Below are 16,681 nucleotides of genomic sequence, written 5' to 3' on the forward strand. Positions count from 1 at the left end.
CATCAGGTGCCCCCGCTAGGGTATATTTCTGGATCCGTCCCTGCTTAATCAACACATCTTTATATTGAACAATATATATCATTCACATTGGATTTGAACCCATTTGAGTATGTTTTTTCAATATCAATGTGCACCAATCAACTATCAAACGGTATTCAATCAACATAATTCATTGTGTGGTTAAAGTTTTCGATAAGGTCTATAACATGAACGGTTCAAATCATTATTGTTGGCCTACAAAAATGCAAAATGAACGAAAATGTGAGAGAGTAAAACCGGAGAGAAACCGATTTCTTCAATAAATAAGCCGAACTCGAACGCTTTCGCATGTGGGCTCAATTTTTTTCGTTTGCTATCCTGCTCTCTCCTCAACATGTGAAAAAGAAGAAGGTTTACGAGGACCAGAAATGGATTGAAAAGAAAAGGGGGACAAAACTCCCTGGGAGATATACTAAATACAACTGCGAATTTTACTACATACAACTACAACCAAGACCCTACAATTGAAAGGCCTTGGGGACTCTAGGGCTTGTGACCCAGAATCGAACGAGGCTTGAAACCTCAGTTGGAGAGAGAGATGAGGAAGTTTCTGAGGGTGGTTGCCCATCTCTCTCTCTGAATCAAGCCGATGATTTCTTCTAAAAAAAACCAACAACAGCCCTTTGGGTGCGTGCGTCTGGTTCAGATTTGATCTTGATCTGGACTCTGCCTGTTACCAGTGAAACTGCTTTCTTTCTTTCTTTTCATCTATCTATCTATATAGGTTACAGAGTATCCACAATGGAATAATCAAAAGTTGCATGCATTGAAAGAGGCTGTGATGATAAATTTTTCTGGGTTCAAATCAGGCGTTGACGTCCGACCCGTTTCGTGGCGGGGCAACCCAGAGGACCACGGAAGCGAATTCTCTCTCTCTCGTCAGGTAACTGTGGTTGCAGTCATGGCGGAGTCACTTCGTCGCCTGATTATTCAAGGATCTGAGCCTTCCTGTACATTGAAACGGTAATAGATAAAGTATGTACTTATAATAGATATATGTTTGTGTGTGTGTGTGTGAGAGAGAGAGAGAGAGAGAGAGAGAGAGAGAGAGATGGTGGTGGTGGTGGTGGATATGTGGTAGGAAACTTGGGACTGACTGTGTTCGCTTTGGTTTTCTCGAACTAACCCCCCGTTTTGGGTCGAGATCATACCGATAATTAACCAGCCCCCGTTAGTCGATGAGCGTGGCCTTTTAGGGCTGCAAACGAGCCCAGCCGACGTTTATAGTGCTTGAACTTGGCTCGTTTACTAGACTAGTCGAGTCGAAAACTCGAGCTTGAGCAAAAGAGCCGAGCCTAGCTAATTTCCTTAATGAGCCTCTTTAAACGACCTTAGCTTTTGAGTATTGAGCTCTAGCCATAACAAGCCGAGCCGCAATCTGCTCGTGAGTAGCTTGGTTCATTTGTAGCCCTATGCGTGGGAGTTGGCCCGGAGACCTTGAGTTATCAATATATGAGTATGGGTTTTGGAGATGCTCTAAAGAAAGTTGTGTGCAAATAGAAGTACGCTTTGCATTTGTAGGCGTATGTATCTGAAGGTGTGTGTTTGTGCGTGGAATTTGGTTTATGTTGAGAAAATGCTGCACATTTGGTGAAGAATGAGTTGAAAAAAGTCAGCCTAAAGGATATTGCTGGTGAATTGTTGATTGAGTACGTGTTTAACCTATTTGCGAGAAATTTTTCAGTGCCGGGTGGCTATCACGTGGTGCCTATTTGGCACATCCGGGCCGTTCCTTGCGGTTTTGGACGGTTCGGATTTGGAGAGAGAAAGTGTTGGGGTGAGAGGAGAGAGAGTTTCAATCTGGGCCGTCCAAAAGTGCAACGGACGGCTTGGATGTGCCGAGCAAGCACCACATGGGATATACCCACCCGGCACCAAAAAATTTCTCCCTGTTTGCTATCTGGAAAGGAAGTAAGTAACTCAAGAGAATGAGGCTAATAAGCAGAGAGAAGGGATGTTTCTAAGGGTGGTTGCCCCTCTCTGTAACTCGACAGTCTTGGTCAACCCTTGCTCAGATCGTCGAAGCCAATGATTTCAGTTACTTTAAAAAAATCAACAACCTTTTGCATATGTAGGCGTATGTACGTATCTGAGAGTGAGTTTGTGTGAGGAATTTGGTTTATGACCTGTTTGGTTCGCATTTCCTAATCCTTTCCTGTTCTGCTGTCGCTGCTGCTGTTGTTGCTACATAAAGGAACCATGATCACTAAATAACCCAGTGCAAGAGGCTGTGATGATATTTTTCTCAAGTTCATATGTCGAGAAGATGTGACCCATTTCTTGGCAGGGCAACTGATGTTGCAGCCATGGTGGGAAAACCCTTCTCTTCTACAATCGAAACACAGATCTGAGCCTCACCTTTTCCATCAATTTACCCTCACACTTCTCCGGAGCCTGGTATAATGAGGCGATGATCGAAATGGTGTGCATTTAGAAGCTCTGAAACAGCTCTGGAAAACTTTTTTGAAAGCAACAACCAAGCATGGCCTCTGAGCCTTGGTTGATTAAGATTAAGATTTTGGGTTGTTTCTGATTCTGATCGATTGGTAATCCAGGGCTGACACACATGAAATATATTTATCGTGAAAACCCATGCATTTGGGGTTGTTCAGAAACTGAAAACATGGAATGAGGCTGCTAAAGAGAGAGACAGGATATTTCTTAGGGTGGTTGCCCCTCTCTCTTGAAAAAATCATCTTGTTCCCAAAATCAGATCATCAAAGCCTATGATTTCAGTTACATCTACAAAATCAACAGCCTTGTGTGTACGTATGTGTGCATGCATATAACTGGGTGCGTGTGTTTGTTTGTAGGATTTGGTTTTTGACCAAACCAAACCCTGCTTCTGTATCTTTTTCCATTTTCTTCGTCTGCTGATGCATTGTTATCACTGAAGATTATGTTTAAGAATTATTTCTTGACAAGACCAGCTGCCCAGCAGCGGGCAATGTTTGTCTCGGCCTTATTTAAGGCAAAGAGATCAGACCATCAGTGGACTGCGGTGCAATTATTATAGACAGCTCTACCACTTTGTTTCGACTGTTCTGGTGATAGATTTTTGGTTAGGAAGAGCGAACTTTTGACCATTGATTTTAATGGGGACGTAATGCTGTCAATTGTAAGTGACATTGCCATTTCTATTTTCTCTGAGAAGTGCCCAGATGAGGTTTTGAAGTTCTTTAACGCTTTACAGCCTTTCCTCATGGAAAATTTGTTTTCTCAAGGTTTCAGTGTAGGATTAGAAGATTTTTTCATTGAGAGAGCTGTCTTAGAGGACATTCATAGACGCATTGAGAAAATTTCACCCTTGTTTCGTAGCTTGCATTCGACATACAATGAGTTAGCGTGGAATTTGGTTTATGACCTGTTTGGAATTTGGTTTATGCGAAAAAATGCTGATTACTGGCGAATTCTTGATTGAGATGAGGCTATAAGCAGAGAGAAGGGATGTTTCTAAGGGTGGTTGCCCCTCTCTGTAACTCGACAGTCTTGGTCAACCCTTGCTCAGATTGTTGAAGCCAATGATTTCAGTTACTAAAAAAAAAAATCAACAACCCTTTGCATATGTAGGCATAGGTACGTATCTGAGAGTGTTAAGTTTGTGCAAGGAATTTGGTTTTTGACCTGTTTGGTTCGCATTTCCTAATCCTTTCCTGTTCTGCTGCTGCTGCTGCTGCTACATACAGGAACCATGATCATTGAATAACCCAGTGTAAGAGGCTGTGATGATATTTTTCTCAAGTTCATATGTTGAGAAGATCTGACCCATTTCTTGGCAGGGCAACTGATGTTGCAGCCATGGTGGGAAAACCCTTCTTTTCTACAATCAAAACACAGATCTGAGCCTCACCTTTTCCATCAATTTATCCTCACACTTCTTCGGAGCCTGGTATAATGAGGCGATGATCGAAATGGTGTGCATTTAAAATCTCCCAAACAGCTCTGGAAAACTTTTTTGAAAGCAACAACCAAGCATGGCCTCTGAGCCTTGGTCGATTAGTAATCCATGGCTGACAGTGACACACATGAAATATATTTATCGTGAAAACCCATGCATTTGTTCAAGGCTGATACACATGCAATATATTTATCGTGAAAACCCATGCATTTGTCTGCAATTCCTTGCCGCATCCGGCCTTATTTAAGGTGAAGTGATTAGGCCCTCAGTGGACTGCGGAGCAATTATTACAAACAGCTCTACCACTTTGTTTCGACTGTTCTGGTGATAGAGTTTTGGTTAGGAAGAGTGAACTTTTGAGCATTGATTTTAATAGGGACGTAATGCTGTCAATTGTAAGTGACATTGCCAGTTCTATTTTCTCTGAGAAGGGCCCACATGAGGTTTTGAAGTTCTTGAACTCTTTACAGCCTTTCCTCATGGAAATTTTTTTCTCAAGGTTTCAGTGTAGGATTCGAAGTTTTTTCATTGAGCGGGCTGTCTTAAGAGTACATTCATAGTTGCATTCAGAAATTTTCACCCTTGTTTCGTGGTTTGCATTCAACATATAATGAGTTAATTGAGCTGCAAGCAGAGAAGCACTTACAGCTTCTGAAATTATCTGTGGCTAATTTCATTCTGAGGTCATCAGCAATAAGATATATTTATATTATTAACCCCAAGAGTGAGTCCTCTATTACAAAAGTTGTTCAGCAAATTGGGTTCCTGGTGCTTCAACTTTCGAGTAGGGAGAGATTTTACACCAGGGGCTTAGTTGAGGACATGGCTTCTCTCTTCCATAACAAGTATCCCATCATGCTAACTACCCGTCGACGGCACAAGGAGGAATGTCTGCAGTAATTCTGCCCTTGTTCGGTTGTGGGTTTGGAAATTCCAAACCCAAATTCACTCATTACCTATATTTTCAATCATTACTTTCATTTCTCTCTCCATTCATTACCCATATATCCAATCATTAATCTCATTTCTCTCTATCTCTTTTCACTCATTACCCCTATCTCTAATTATTATCCTATTTTCTCTCATTCATTATCCAAAAACCAAACCCAAAAATTTTCCAAACCCATAACCGAACAAGGTGTCTATCATTCAATTTGAGTATGGGACTAAGCCTGGAGCTAAATCTACAGCCCTTTGCGTATTTCGCGCATGTGTGTGTGTGTGTGTGTGATGAGGAGGAGGAGGAGGAGGAGGACGACGATTCAGTTTCTAGCCCATTTGGGAGATTACACCCACTGTCTATACTAGCTGGCCCAATAGAAGTCTGGGCAAACCCTGTATGAACTGGCTCAACACAGGAGTTTATAGCACCTGGGTGTAAGTCGAACCTTAGATATGGGAGATAACCAGGATCACAGAATAATTTTTCATGTAGAAGAGGCTGTGATGATATTATGATGAGGAATTGGGACCCAATATCATGGCGGGGCAACCATGATGGCCTGTGGGAGAGAGATTCTCAGTGTGGCAACTGTTGTTTGCAGCCATGGTGGGAACATCCTTCTCTCTTCTCTTATCAAAATAAAGATCTGAGCCTCACTTTTCTCTTCTCAGTTCTGTGTATGCGGGGTGAGTTTTTTGTTTCCATTTCAGCGATCAGTTATAACTGCAGGGCTGATATATCAAACTGGATGCGAGGTTTTTGAAAACTACCTGGACCCGGTTTCATTGGAACCTCGCCTCTTCAACACATGAGGTCCTTGTCGCAATCATTGAAAGCTTGCATCTTTGGCACGCTTGTTTTATGCTCGCATTACATGTGAGGTCCTTTAAAACGATGATGATTCATAATCATTAAAAGCACTGTTCTAAAAATCAGAATTAATCGGTGATTAATCGCTGGCGGGGCCCATCCGACTAGATCCAACTAATTGCTATTTGCTGATTACTAATTGCTATGCACCGATTACTAGGCCTCGAAGCTCAAAGGCCGACCGCCCGACTAGCGCCTATCGACTTTAAGAACCTTGATTAAAAGCTCGCATTTTGGACGCGAGAGGTCCCACCTCTGGTTTTGTTTCTGTTTCTTCTTTCTCTCCATCATCACTCTCAATTATCCCCATCAGCACAACACCACATCTCAATAGAGGCTGTGATGATAATATTTCTGGGGTTGAATCAGGCGTTGAGGTCTGACCTGTTTCGTGGCGGGGCAACCCAGAGGACCACGGAGATGAATTCTCTCACTCATCAGGTAACTGTGGTGGCAGACATGGCGGAGTCACTTTTCTCGCCTGATTATGCACTGATCTGAGCCTTGGTTTCCCTTTCCTCCAACGTTTATATGTTACAATGGCAACATAAAAGTAATTATATGTGTGCATGTGTGTGTGTGTGTTGATAGTGAATATGTTGTAGCCTGTAGGAAACTTGGGTAGTTGGGTTGATCTCTGTTTTGGTTTGCTTTAGGGGTTCCATTACGGTAGAGCTAGTTTGGGTTGGAAAATGTAGTTTCTATTGTTCTCCCTATCACTGCAGTATATCTTATCAATGAATCTTGCTCCCAAGATCTGCTCAGTTGAGGGTGTGAGAACAAAATGGACTAGTAAACAAATCTGATTTCCAATCTATCTTTGTTTGAAAGAACCCATTAGTCCTAGACATGCATTCCAAAAACATGTATGCATGTGAAGTTTAATCTCACCGTTCATCAGAAGCAGGGCTGGCTCTGGGAAGAACCCTACAAAGCCACTACTTGAGCCCCTGAATCTGTAATTTCTATCAGAAGCAGGGCTGGCTCTGGGAAGAACCCTACAAAGCCACTACTTGAGTGCCCCTGAATCTGTAATTTCTAAATGTATGGTACTCCTGAATCTGCAATTTGCGTTAAATTGATTCACTCCTGGTGTGTACTAGTGGATAGTGGAAATGATCCCTGGGATTAGTTAAGCTGGTGAGGTGCGCGAAAGCTGACTTGGATGCCCTGTGTTATCAAGAAATGAGTATGGGTTTCGGAGATGCTCTTATGGTTCTGTGATGGTCCTCTAAAGAAGTATGTGCATTTAAAAGCTCCCAGTGTGTACTGAGATTAAAAAGTGCAAATAGAATCACTCAAAAGAATATCTGGAACTGTAAGCGAGTGAGAGAACGAGGCTCCTCTCTTTAACTAGATGATCTTGGTCATCCATTACTCAGATTGTCAAAGCCAATGATTGCAGTTTCTTCAAAAACACCAACCCCCCTTTGTATACATATGTGTATGTTTGTATGTATGTAGGTAGGTAGGTAGGTATATGGGTTTGTTTGTGCGTGGGATTTGGTATATGACCTGTTTGGTTTGCATTTCCTAATCTTTTCATGTTCTTCTGCTGCTGCTACTGTTGCTGTTGCTAAATACAGGAACCATGAGCACTGAATAACCAAGTGTAAGAGGCTGTGATGATATTTTTCTCAAGTTCATACGTTGAGAAAATGTGCCTGGCAGGGCAACTGATGTTGCAGCCATGGTGAGGAAACCCTTCTCTTCTACAGTTTCTGTCAATTTATCTGCACACTTCATCAGATCCTGTTATACTGAGGCAGTGTTTGAAATGGTGTGCATTTAGAAGCTCTCTGGAAAACATTTGTGAAAGCAACAACCAAACATGACCTCAGAGCCTTGTTCAATTGAAGATTAAAATTTTGGGCTGGTTCTGATTTTGATTGATCAGTAATTTATGGCCAACTTATACGGTTTTTATTTACCTTAAAACCCCTTGCATTTAATCCACTTTAAGAAATTGGGTGGTTCAGAAACTGAACTCAGAGAATGAGACTAATAAGAATAGAGAAGCGATGTTTCTTAGGGTGGTTGCCCCTCTCTTAAAAAGTTTATCTTGATCCCAGAATCAGATAGCAGATAGTTCACATAAGGTGTTTAGTCGTCTTAGAATGGTCTCACACACTGTTATGAGTTGAGATGATTGCCTGTTGAGTGTTGTTATCGTTGGACAAAAATGCTTTGGAACAAATGTATCAGTCCTTGAGCGAGACTAATGGTGGCTTACAATGATGCATCCATTGTGAACTTCTGTCTCATCCAGATAGCAATTGAAAAGCAACAGCTAAGGCTCATGCTGTCGAGAAAATTTCTTAATTTAGATTTAGGACTATCTCTGCTTCTTATTTTAGTTCTCCCTTTCTCTTTTATTTTTGTTAGAACTGAATGCCTATTGCCTAATTCAGTTTGGTTTGCAGGCATCTATTCATTCTGATGATGACAACTATAAACGTTCTTCACCAACTGGGTGGACTGGTAATGGAACCCGCGATGCCTCTAGAGGTGATGTGGTCTAAACTCAAGGATGAAAGAAGGAGCTTACAAAGTTTTCCTATGCTTTTTGATTCTGAGATGTTGTAGGTAATTTATAGTTGCCCAAGTTATGTATGTGCATGTTTTCCTACACTTCATGCCAGTCAAACAAACCATTATGGATAAAAGATTACCTTGCTGATTTGGGAACATGTATAAGATGTGCATGTATTTATTCCAACTTGCAAATGCTATCATTTAGATATACCATGATATTGGCTTAAGAACGAATCTGTGAAAGGATTCCAATAGAATTCTCACAAGAAATTCTGGTTTTGGCTAGTCCAACCAAATATGGGTCTAGATATCTCGGTTTGTTAAGGCTTTTAAGACACTTCAAGTAAGCACCCACTGCTTTTTCTACTAGTTTTTGAGAATCCCAATTATGGTTATTCTTTCAACTTTGCAACGCTAGTGATAGGTTCTGCACGACAGAGTCGAACTGTTGTAAGCAGAATGCGTATTGAGATTGGCTGTGGTCTGTATCCGACCTGAGCTGATTATCAACATCAGTAGCTGGAGCATATGAACAGTTGATTGCGATCCCTGCAAGGCTTTTCACACCCTTTGCCTGCCTTGACTAGCTTTGATATGTTTTCACTAAGTGAATAGTTGAAGTCGCAAGACACTATTTATGTATGCATAAACCTTGTAATAAGAATTGAAAATATTTCATCTGTATTTCGAAAATGGTGGGGGATTGTTAGAGATTTTCAAAATAAAAGAGTTGTCGTTTTGGTTTTGTAAATTTCCTTGTTTCTTTAGAATGCTTGTTTTCCTCTTTGTGAGCTTTGTCCCACATTGGTTGAGAGATGTTGGAGTGATATATATTAGGGAACATTCCTAATATGATTAAATAATGATCTAGTGTGGTGTAGCTCTATGGTGCTTCGCACCATACAGGCGGAGCCGGTGCTTCGCACCAGCACACACTCACACACGCACGTGCGCGCGGCGTGGGCTGTGGTGCATTGTGGCGCTTTAGCGGCGCACTTTGCACTTAGCACGCCAGCGCTAGGTGCCTTGTAGATGCCCTTTCTTATTGCGAGTTGGTAGTATGGTGGCGCTGACGTGGATGCCGTGTGTCACACGCGTGGCGGGTGAGTCACACGGAGTAGTTCCAATCGGGTGCTGCGCCTTGTAAACGCCCTTTCTTATTGCAAGTTGGCAGTAAGGTGGCGTTGACGTGGATGCTGCGTGTCACGCGTGGCGGGTGAGTCACACGGAGCAGTTCCAATCGGGTGCAACTCGAGCCTACAGGTGCGCTGGTTCGTGGAGGTGCGATCTCAGCCGTCGGTCGCGAATGGGCACGATCCAACAGATTGGATCAAATCCGATTGGGTGTGAATGAAACAGTACACCAGTTCGGTGTGACTGGTCGATCAAGACCGTTGGATCTTCCAACGGTTAGACTAGATCGGGTGCATACCCATTAACAATGGGTGCGTAGTGGCCTATAAATAGATCACTACTTGACAGAATCCATACACACTTGTGCCGAAATTCTCCCACATCTCTCTCTATATTTTCTAGCATTCATTCCGCATTCTGTTTTGCTGCAGAAAACAGAATTCAGTGGTTCTTGGTTCTTATATTCGCTCAGCAGGTATTCTGTCCGTTTCGTTAGTGCAAACGAAAACGGAAAGAATTTCGAGTTCGGGCTTCGATTTATCTTGAAGGCAGATTTGTTGCAACTCTTTGCATACCATCTGGTGGGGGCAAATACTGTCTTTAGGAAAGTGACATAGTCGTGACTCGAAGCGTATTACAGGTTTTATGGAAATCTCGCCAACAGTTCAGAATTTGGAAGAATCATTTTTCCAACTGCAAGTTCAATGACTAGGGAACATTAACAAATGATTTCCATGTGGAACCATAATCCTTCCCCTCTATAATAAGAACCAGTTGGGGGCTTGGTTTCGCTAGCCAATTTTGGCTGATTTGGACAATTTCACCCTTCAATTGGAGGGCATCTAATGTTGGTCAAGTGGGTGGTATGGTAATTTTACTTCTTCTCTTTTGTGAGTTACGTGGTGCCATGGGTGAAGGGAATATCACAGGTGTCTTTGATTTGGGTGGGACGGTCATGCGCCCTTTATCAGGCTTCCACTCAGAGGCTTCTCATTCTACCTTTACTCCTCTCTCTCTCTCTTGCGATTTCATGCAGACACGACTCCATGGCCACGCGCTCTCTCTCTCCTCTTTCCTGCAATCCTTGTTAATGACTCCATGGCAGCTCTTTCTCCCTCTCTCCTGCAATCGTTGTTAATGACCCCGTGGCATCTCTCTCTCTCATTTTTTGAAGATCGGAAGAACAACCTTCGTCACCGGTCTTCTCTCGTCCATCATCCATAGCCTCTTCGTCACTGACGCCAATCATCTCGGTCACTAGCCATAAGCTCCTCAGGTACGAAGAGAGAGTATGAGCAAAGCAAGGAAACCAGTCTACTCACGCTCACTGGACGATCCCATCGTCAAATCTTAAACCCTAGGCCATGGAACCCGACTACCTGAAATCACACAAGGTGTACATATTTTCTGTGGGTGTTAATCCCTTCTGGTTTTAGATCTAGGGTTTTCTTTGAATTTTGTTTCGATATATCTGATTTTCCAGCTTTGCTTGTGTTTGTAAGTTCTAATTTCTCTGCGTTTTGATTGTGATTGTGATTGTGATTGTTGGTATTGATTCTGTAGAGAGGTAAAGTTGGTTATATGGTTCTTCGGTTAGAGTGTGTGTGTGTGTTTGGGGGGGGGGGGGGGGGGGGGGGGGGGTGGGTTGTGTGGTTCAAGCAGAGAAGAAGAATTGAAGGAACGAATGGGTTATCAAATCTTGATTTGCATCTCTTGGTAAGATGTTACTCTACCTGCCAGTTTGATACCAATTGTTAGTTTCAGTGGTTTGTTTTTCTAGGATCTATAATTAAACCATCATAACTTGGGTTAAGAAATTATGTCCTTAGATATGGTGGAAATTGCTCTAACTTAACTTGAAAGTGCAGAAACTATGTATTTTGACTAAAAATACGTTGGTAGTAGTAGTTACGCACTGAATTGGTTGTTCAAGAGCTCAAACTATACCTTAGTAGTGCTGAAACTTGAGACTTGAAGCTGGAATCAGTTGACTAATTAATGCAATTATGTTGTATATTCCGGAAAATGTGTTTTTATACGCTGAAAGTTATTTTTAAGCTACAATTTAGTGCTTAAATTGCTGAAATTGATGTTTCAGAGTGCGGAAATTGTATTGTGCATGCTGGAAGCGCTGAACTATTCATGATTAAAAGTTTCATAAATGTGAATTGTGTTTAGGCATTAGCAAGGCTGGAGATTTGTCTAATGTGTTCAAAAAGTGAACGTGGGACTTGGCTCATTGGGTCATGTAAAAGGTAAGTACCCTTGACACAACTTATATCTTTATAAATTGCGATATTTTTATGCGCTCTAGAATGTACAATGTTTTTTGCTAGCAATGGTAGAATGCCTATCTGCCTATTATTTATATATGGTTTTGGGTAATTACTTGGTTTGGTGGTCATGTGACATGGAAGTGTTGCCATGGAAATCTTCAAAGTATAGCATGGAAGTGATGCTATATTTTCTTGAACTGACTGTGGTTTCCTTAATAGACCATGCGGCTTTTTCCACTTTTAGTGGGACCAGCTTTACTTGAGGAAATCCCGTATTTTGGACATCAATTGCTCTTAACAAGCTCTTTCAAAAGTGGTATGACTATAGCTCACCCACACATTGTTTATTGTTTCGGCAGGTCTTATGAGATGAGAAGTTGAAAGAAGCGGTCCACTGTGTATATAGAAAAAAACAGTTAATCTAAAGAAACACAAGAGTTTAAGAAAACAAACAATTATCAAGTCAAGTGTTCAATTATCTTTACATCTTCCGTAGGAGTAGTTTTAACGTAAATAAGTAAACTATCCCAAACACAAGGTTGTGAGTTCGAATCCCGCTTGTGAGTTGTAGTCCTTGTGAATGAGATGTTGTGTAGTGGGCATTATATGTTCAACTTGCACTTTGATGGAGTTGTGGCGACAGATAACCCTTCGAAAATATGCCCAATGAACTTGGCTCTTTCAATGCGTGATACTGGTCACTCGCTCTTTCATGTGTGGTTACAACGTCTCCAATCCCAACCTTTTTTATACTTAGAGAAAACAAAAAAACAGACACCAAACAAATTTAAATTTGAAGGAATGGAAAATTTTAAAACTTTCCCCACCATTGTTAGGTTATTATAGTAAAATAGAGGAAAAAATTTAAATTCTAATTCAACTTTTCTCACAATTTCTCTCCAAATTTCCCTCTCTTTTTCCTCTTCATTACTACTACTATTTTCTTTTCTTTTCCCTTTCTTTCCCTAACTTCCAAAAAGAGGCTCTGTTTGGAACTTAAGGAAATGAAAGGAAAAGAAAGTAAAATAAAAAAAAATTTCCCTACTACTGTAGGTTGGGAGAGAAAGAGAGAAGAAAACAACAATTTTAAGCTTTGTGAATAGTAAATTTTTCCTCCAATTTTCTACTCATTTTATTTTATTTATTTTCCTTTCTTTTCCGTTGGTTCCAAACAGAGAAACCTTTTGGTTGAGGTTTATGTTCTCAACCCAAAACGACCAACGGTTGGGAAAAAACCCTAATTAGGGCTGCTTGTAAGGTTGCGAAAAAACCCTAATTAGGGCTGCTTGTAAGCTACTCTACAAGCAACAGGAGCAAAAACCCTGCTGGCCTAAAAAAGTCTCTCTCGCTCGCTCGCCGGTTGGGTTTCTTGTAACTACTACAAAAGACGAGACAGTAATTTTCAAAGTTTTTCTTTTTTCTATATCTTGCTACTGTCCGACCAGATTTTCGTATGACCCAGATCTTACACCACCGCCGCAGCAAAATCTAGCCGTTGCAAATTTTGTATAAGAAATAGGTCTCCTTGATTTGAGTCAAGAAAAGGGTTAACCGCAATTTGGTATGTATTCGAGTAAGGGTTCAAAAGATGCATTTTGAAGGTTTATTTTCAAATCTGAAATTTGTGTTAGGGCTGGAATTTACCTGTTGATGTCTTGAAACTATATCTAGTGTTTTTGAAGAGTTCATTATTGTGGGTCATTCCTCATGTTTTCACCACTGGGGTCATTCTGAGCATCGTCTGAACACGGTTTTCCATTTTTTATGTTCCTCTTAGGGTTACAAAGATGCTTTATCAGGACTTTTGATGTACATTTGTTTGTTTAAGCAAATTATTGGTTTGGTCTACTGAAAGTGATCATGGTCCGTAAGTATGTGCTTAAATCAGTGCAGAATTTCTAGCTTCCCCGTCTGAGCAATTTCTGTTGCTGAGATGCTAAAATGTAGAACCAATTTATATGAGGTTTGGACAGCTGGAGCTGGTAGCCTGGTACCTAAGTAGACAATTGATCAGGTATCAGCATTTTTTGTGTTGTGAGTGTTTTTGCGGTCAAATCAAAATTCATGAATTTGCGAAGTGAACCTATGTAATGGAACTAGGATTGTATTAGTTGTCTGAATTTCAATGGTTTGCAATTTGGGTAGCTTGGCCAAAATTTGGTACTAGGGCTAAGTCACCAAGTTTGTGAATTTTGATATCTGGATTTGGTACTGTACTTGTTTGAGCCTTCTAGATTCGTACTGTACTGGTTTGAGGCTTGAGCCTTCATATTTGATCCGATCATTTGGTCAATAATGTTTTTTGCCTTTTTATTTATGGCTGCTAGTTCTGCTTTGTTCTTGTGCTTTCCAAATCCCTGTGACGAACTATTTAGTAATCTGAATTTGTGCATGAAACTTGCGACAAGTTGGTGCTCCCTTTTGCTAGTTTATACTGCATGAGGTAGAGGTACCATGATTTCATGCCAGGTGGATACTAGGCCTTCTGAGGGATATCTTTGTATTTAACCTCCTCCTATACCTTAGTTTCCAATGTGTTATTTTCAAACTTCCGTGGGGAAAAATATCAAGCACTTAATTTCTTTTCTTCCTAGTGTTGATTTATTATTGTTCTTTTCAAGTAGTTTTGGAAGTAGTAGAATCATTTTTGTGTCTTTTTCGCATTACAGATTAGAAAGTTTTGAGAGGTCATGGTATCTCAGATAGTTGCAGTTTGAATGAGGCCTCTTGGTTTTCGAGGAAAGAGTTGGACAACTTGCATCAAGTGTTGAACTTTGCAAAGTGTTGTGATCAGTGTTCTAAAACTTGCTACTCGGTACTCGCTCGGCCAGACAAATTGAATCCACCGCTACATGTCAAACATTTGCGGGGTCATATAAATGTACTGCTTGAAGCAGGTGATATCTGCATTGCCAAATATGGAAACCACTACATTTGTTTCCGATACGGAGAGAGAGCGCATTAAAGGAGCATTTGGTCAAGGTATTTGGGTTACTCTCAGTGCCACCGTTTGAAAAGCTTAAAAAAAATAACTTGAAGGGGGTGTTTCTATGGAGATGGGAGGGGTTCTCTACTTGTCAATTTTGTTGCTGCCGCCCGTACAATCCAACTCTTCTTGTGCTTGTGGGGTGATTTTCTTCTCCGTTTTTGTGGAGTTTAGATTTATGCCCTGTGTCAATGGAATGATCTGTAAAGATGGGGAGATTGTGGAAGAAGTTGCTTTGGATCTGTTTGCGTCTTCATGATTGAATCACAGCATGATTGAGAATGAATTTGGTCATCACTACGTTAGTACTCTTGCTATACTTTGAGGCTATTATGTATGCAATTTTTTTGCACTCAAACCTCTCTGAATTTTCTTCAGTCCAACAAGAGTCTTGGTTCTAAAAGATGGTGATCCTTGAGTAAGTTTGGCCTGCTGGTTTTGAACTTGGAAGAAGATGTCAGTGCTGCTGTTTTGTTCTGGACTTGATTGATGATGCTGCTTTTTTTTTTTTTACTGTATGAACTACATTAATTTTTAGTTTTTGAATTATTGGGTTGTAATTATTTTCCCGTTGCTAAATATATTCTAAAGACTATTACCATTGTCGTTTTTGGCTAATTTATGGGTTGTTTTAGTTGATATTTTTTTTTGGTTAAGCAAATTTTTTTTTGGATAAGCTGTTTTAGTAGATTTTATCCTCTATTTTGTGGGCTAGTTAGTTTTTGAGTGGTAACGAAATAGCAAGAACTACTGTATGGCTTCTTTGTGCGCTAAATCTATGAACTACTTTATGTTATCTGTCAGTATCTCCACATTGTGCATCCGGGCTAGTCTGTCACTACCAAAGCTATAGTCAAGATTGGGCGGAGGATCAATGATCCCCATTTTGGGTTCGAACATTGTTCCATCTTAGGTGGGTATAGAAGGATGATGAAGAAGATCCCCATTTTGGGTTCGAACATTGTTCCATCTTAGGTGGGTATAGAAGGATGATAAAGAAAAACTCTAAATTCTGGTTCGAGGCTATGCAGCTTCTAAGCTCTCCTCACTTTCACGGCAAGGAGGCCATAGCAGCGTTTGGGGCTGCTGGATCTTTAAAGTAGGTTCGACCGCATGCTACAGAGGAACGACAGACGGATCAGAGCAACGGATAAGCAGACGGGCGGGGCCCTTCAATCTATACTATAGATTTAATAGCACTACCAACAAAGAAGCTGCTGGGAAAATCGCTCCTAGCACATTGAAGAGCCATAATCCCAGCCAAGACCTCCACCATGGTAGCTAATGCAAAGAACAGAATTTCTACACTTGTTTAAGACATCTGCTCTGATGATTTGGTAGCAAACTAAATAAGCCTGTCCAATTTCTGCGTATCATTTATTTCTTGTGGATTTATTTGTAGGATTGTACTGTGGTTGTCTCTGAGGTCATTAATAGAACGGGCTGATTGAACTCTTGTATCTGTCTCGATTGGAGTCTTTTGATCCAGAAAGGTGAGGAACAATGCTGGTTTGTTCAAGTTTTTGTGGTAGATGTTTGGAGAAATTTTCATGCACGGAACACATTTGGGTGAGACAGGAAGAGCCCTTTGCTCTGCGGAAGAAAAATTGTAAAGTACATGTAGATGGATGATATGTGCTAACTGCAGTTTGATTATTGTTGTTGTATCTGCAGCCCTTTGCTCTGCGGAAGAAAAATTGTAAAGTACATGTAGATGGATGATATGTGCTAACTGCAGTTTGATTATTGTTGTTGTATCTGCATGATAGGCTGTTGTCATTTGTTGTATGCACACAGACACTAGGGCGGGATGTTTCTTCCGTATGTTTAGAACACTAGAGTTACTGACTGTAATGGAAGCAAGGGAACTAGAGTTATAGAGTAATGGAAATAAGAGAACCAGAGTTATGGATGGAAACGGATGCTAGGGTGTGGATGATTTGTGCTAACTGCAGTTTTTTTGTTACTTTTTAATGTGATATACTTAAATAACATGTCCT

At 40.9% G+C, this 16,681-nt stretch overlaps 1 long non-coding RNA gene across 1 annotated transcript; it reads left to right on the top strand.

Annotated features, from left to right (window-relative positions):
- Positions 1–334: 334 nt before the first annotated feature.
- Positions 335–15,299, top strand: LOC131303789 (uncharacterized). The gene is made up of 7 exons (XR_009192196.1): positions 335–1,265; positions 1,321–7,443; positions 8,174–8,336; positions 11,518–11,674; positions 12,055–12,918; positions 12,954–13,709; positions 14,365–15,299. It is a non-coding gene; the product is annotated as an uncharacterized LOC131303789 (long non-coding RNA).
- The last annotated feature ends 1,382 nt before the right edge of the window (positions 15,300–16,681 follow it).

This window comes from Rhododendron vialii, chromosome 1a (genome assembly GCF_030253575.1).
Source record: "Rhododendron vialii isolate Sample 1 chromosome 1a, ASM3025357v1".
Classification (NCBI taxonomy): domain Eukaryota; kingdom Viridiplantae; phylum Streptophyta; class Magnoliopsida; order Ericales; family Ericaceae; genus Rhododendron; species Rhododendron vialii.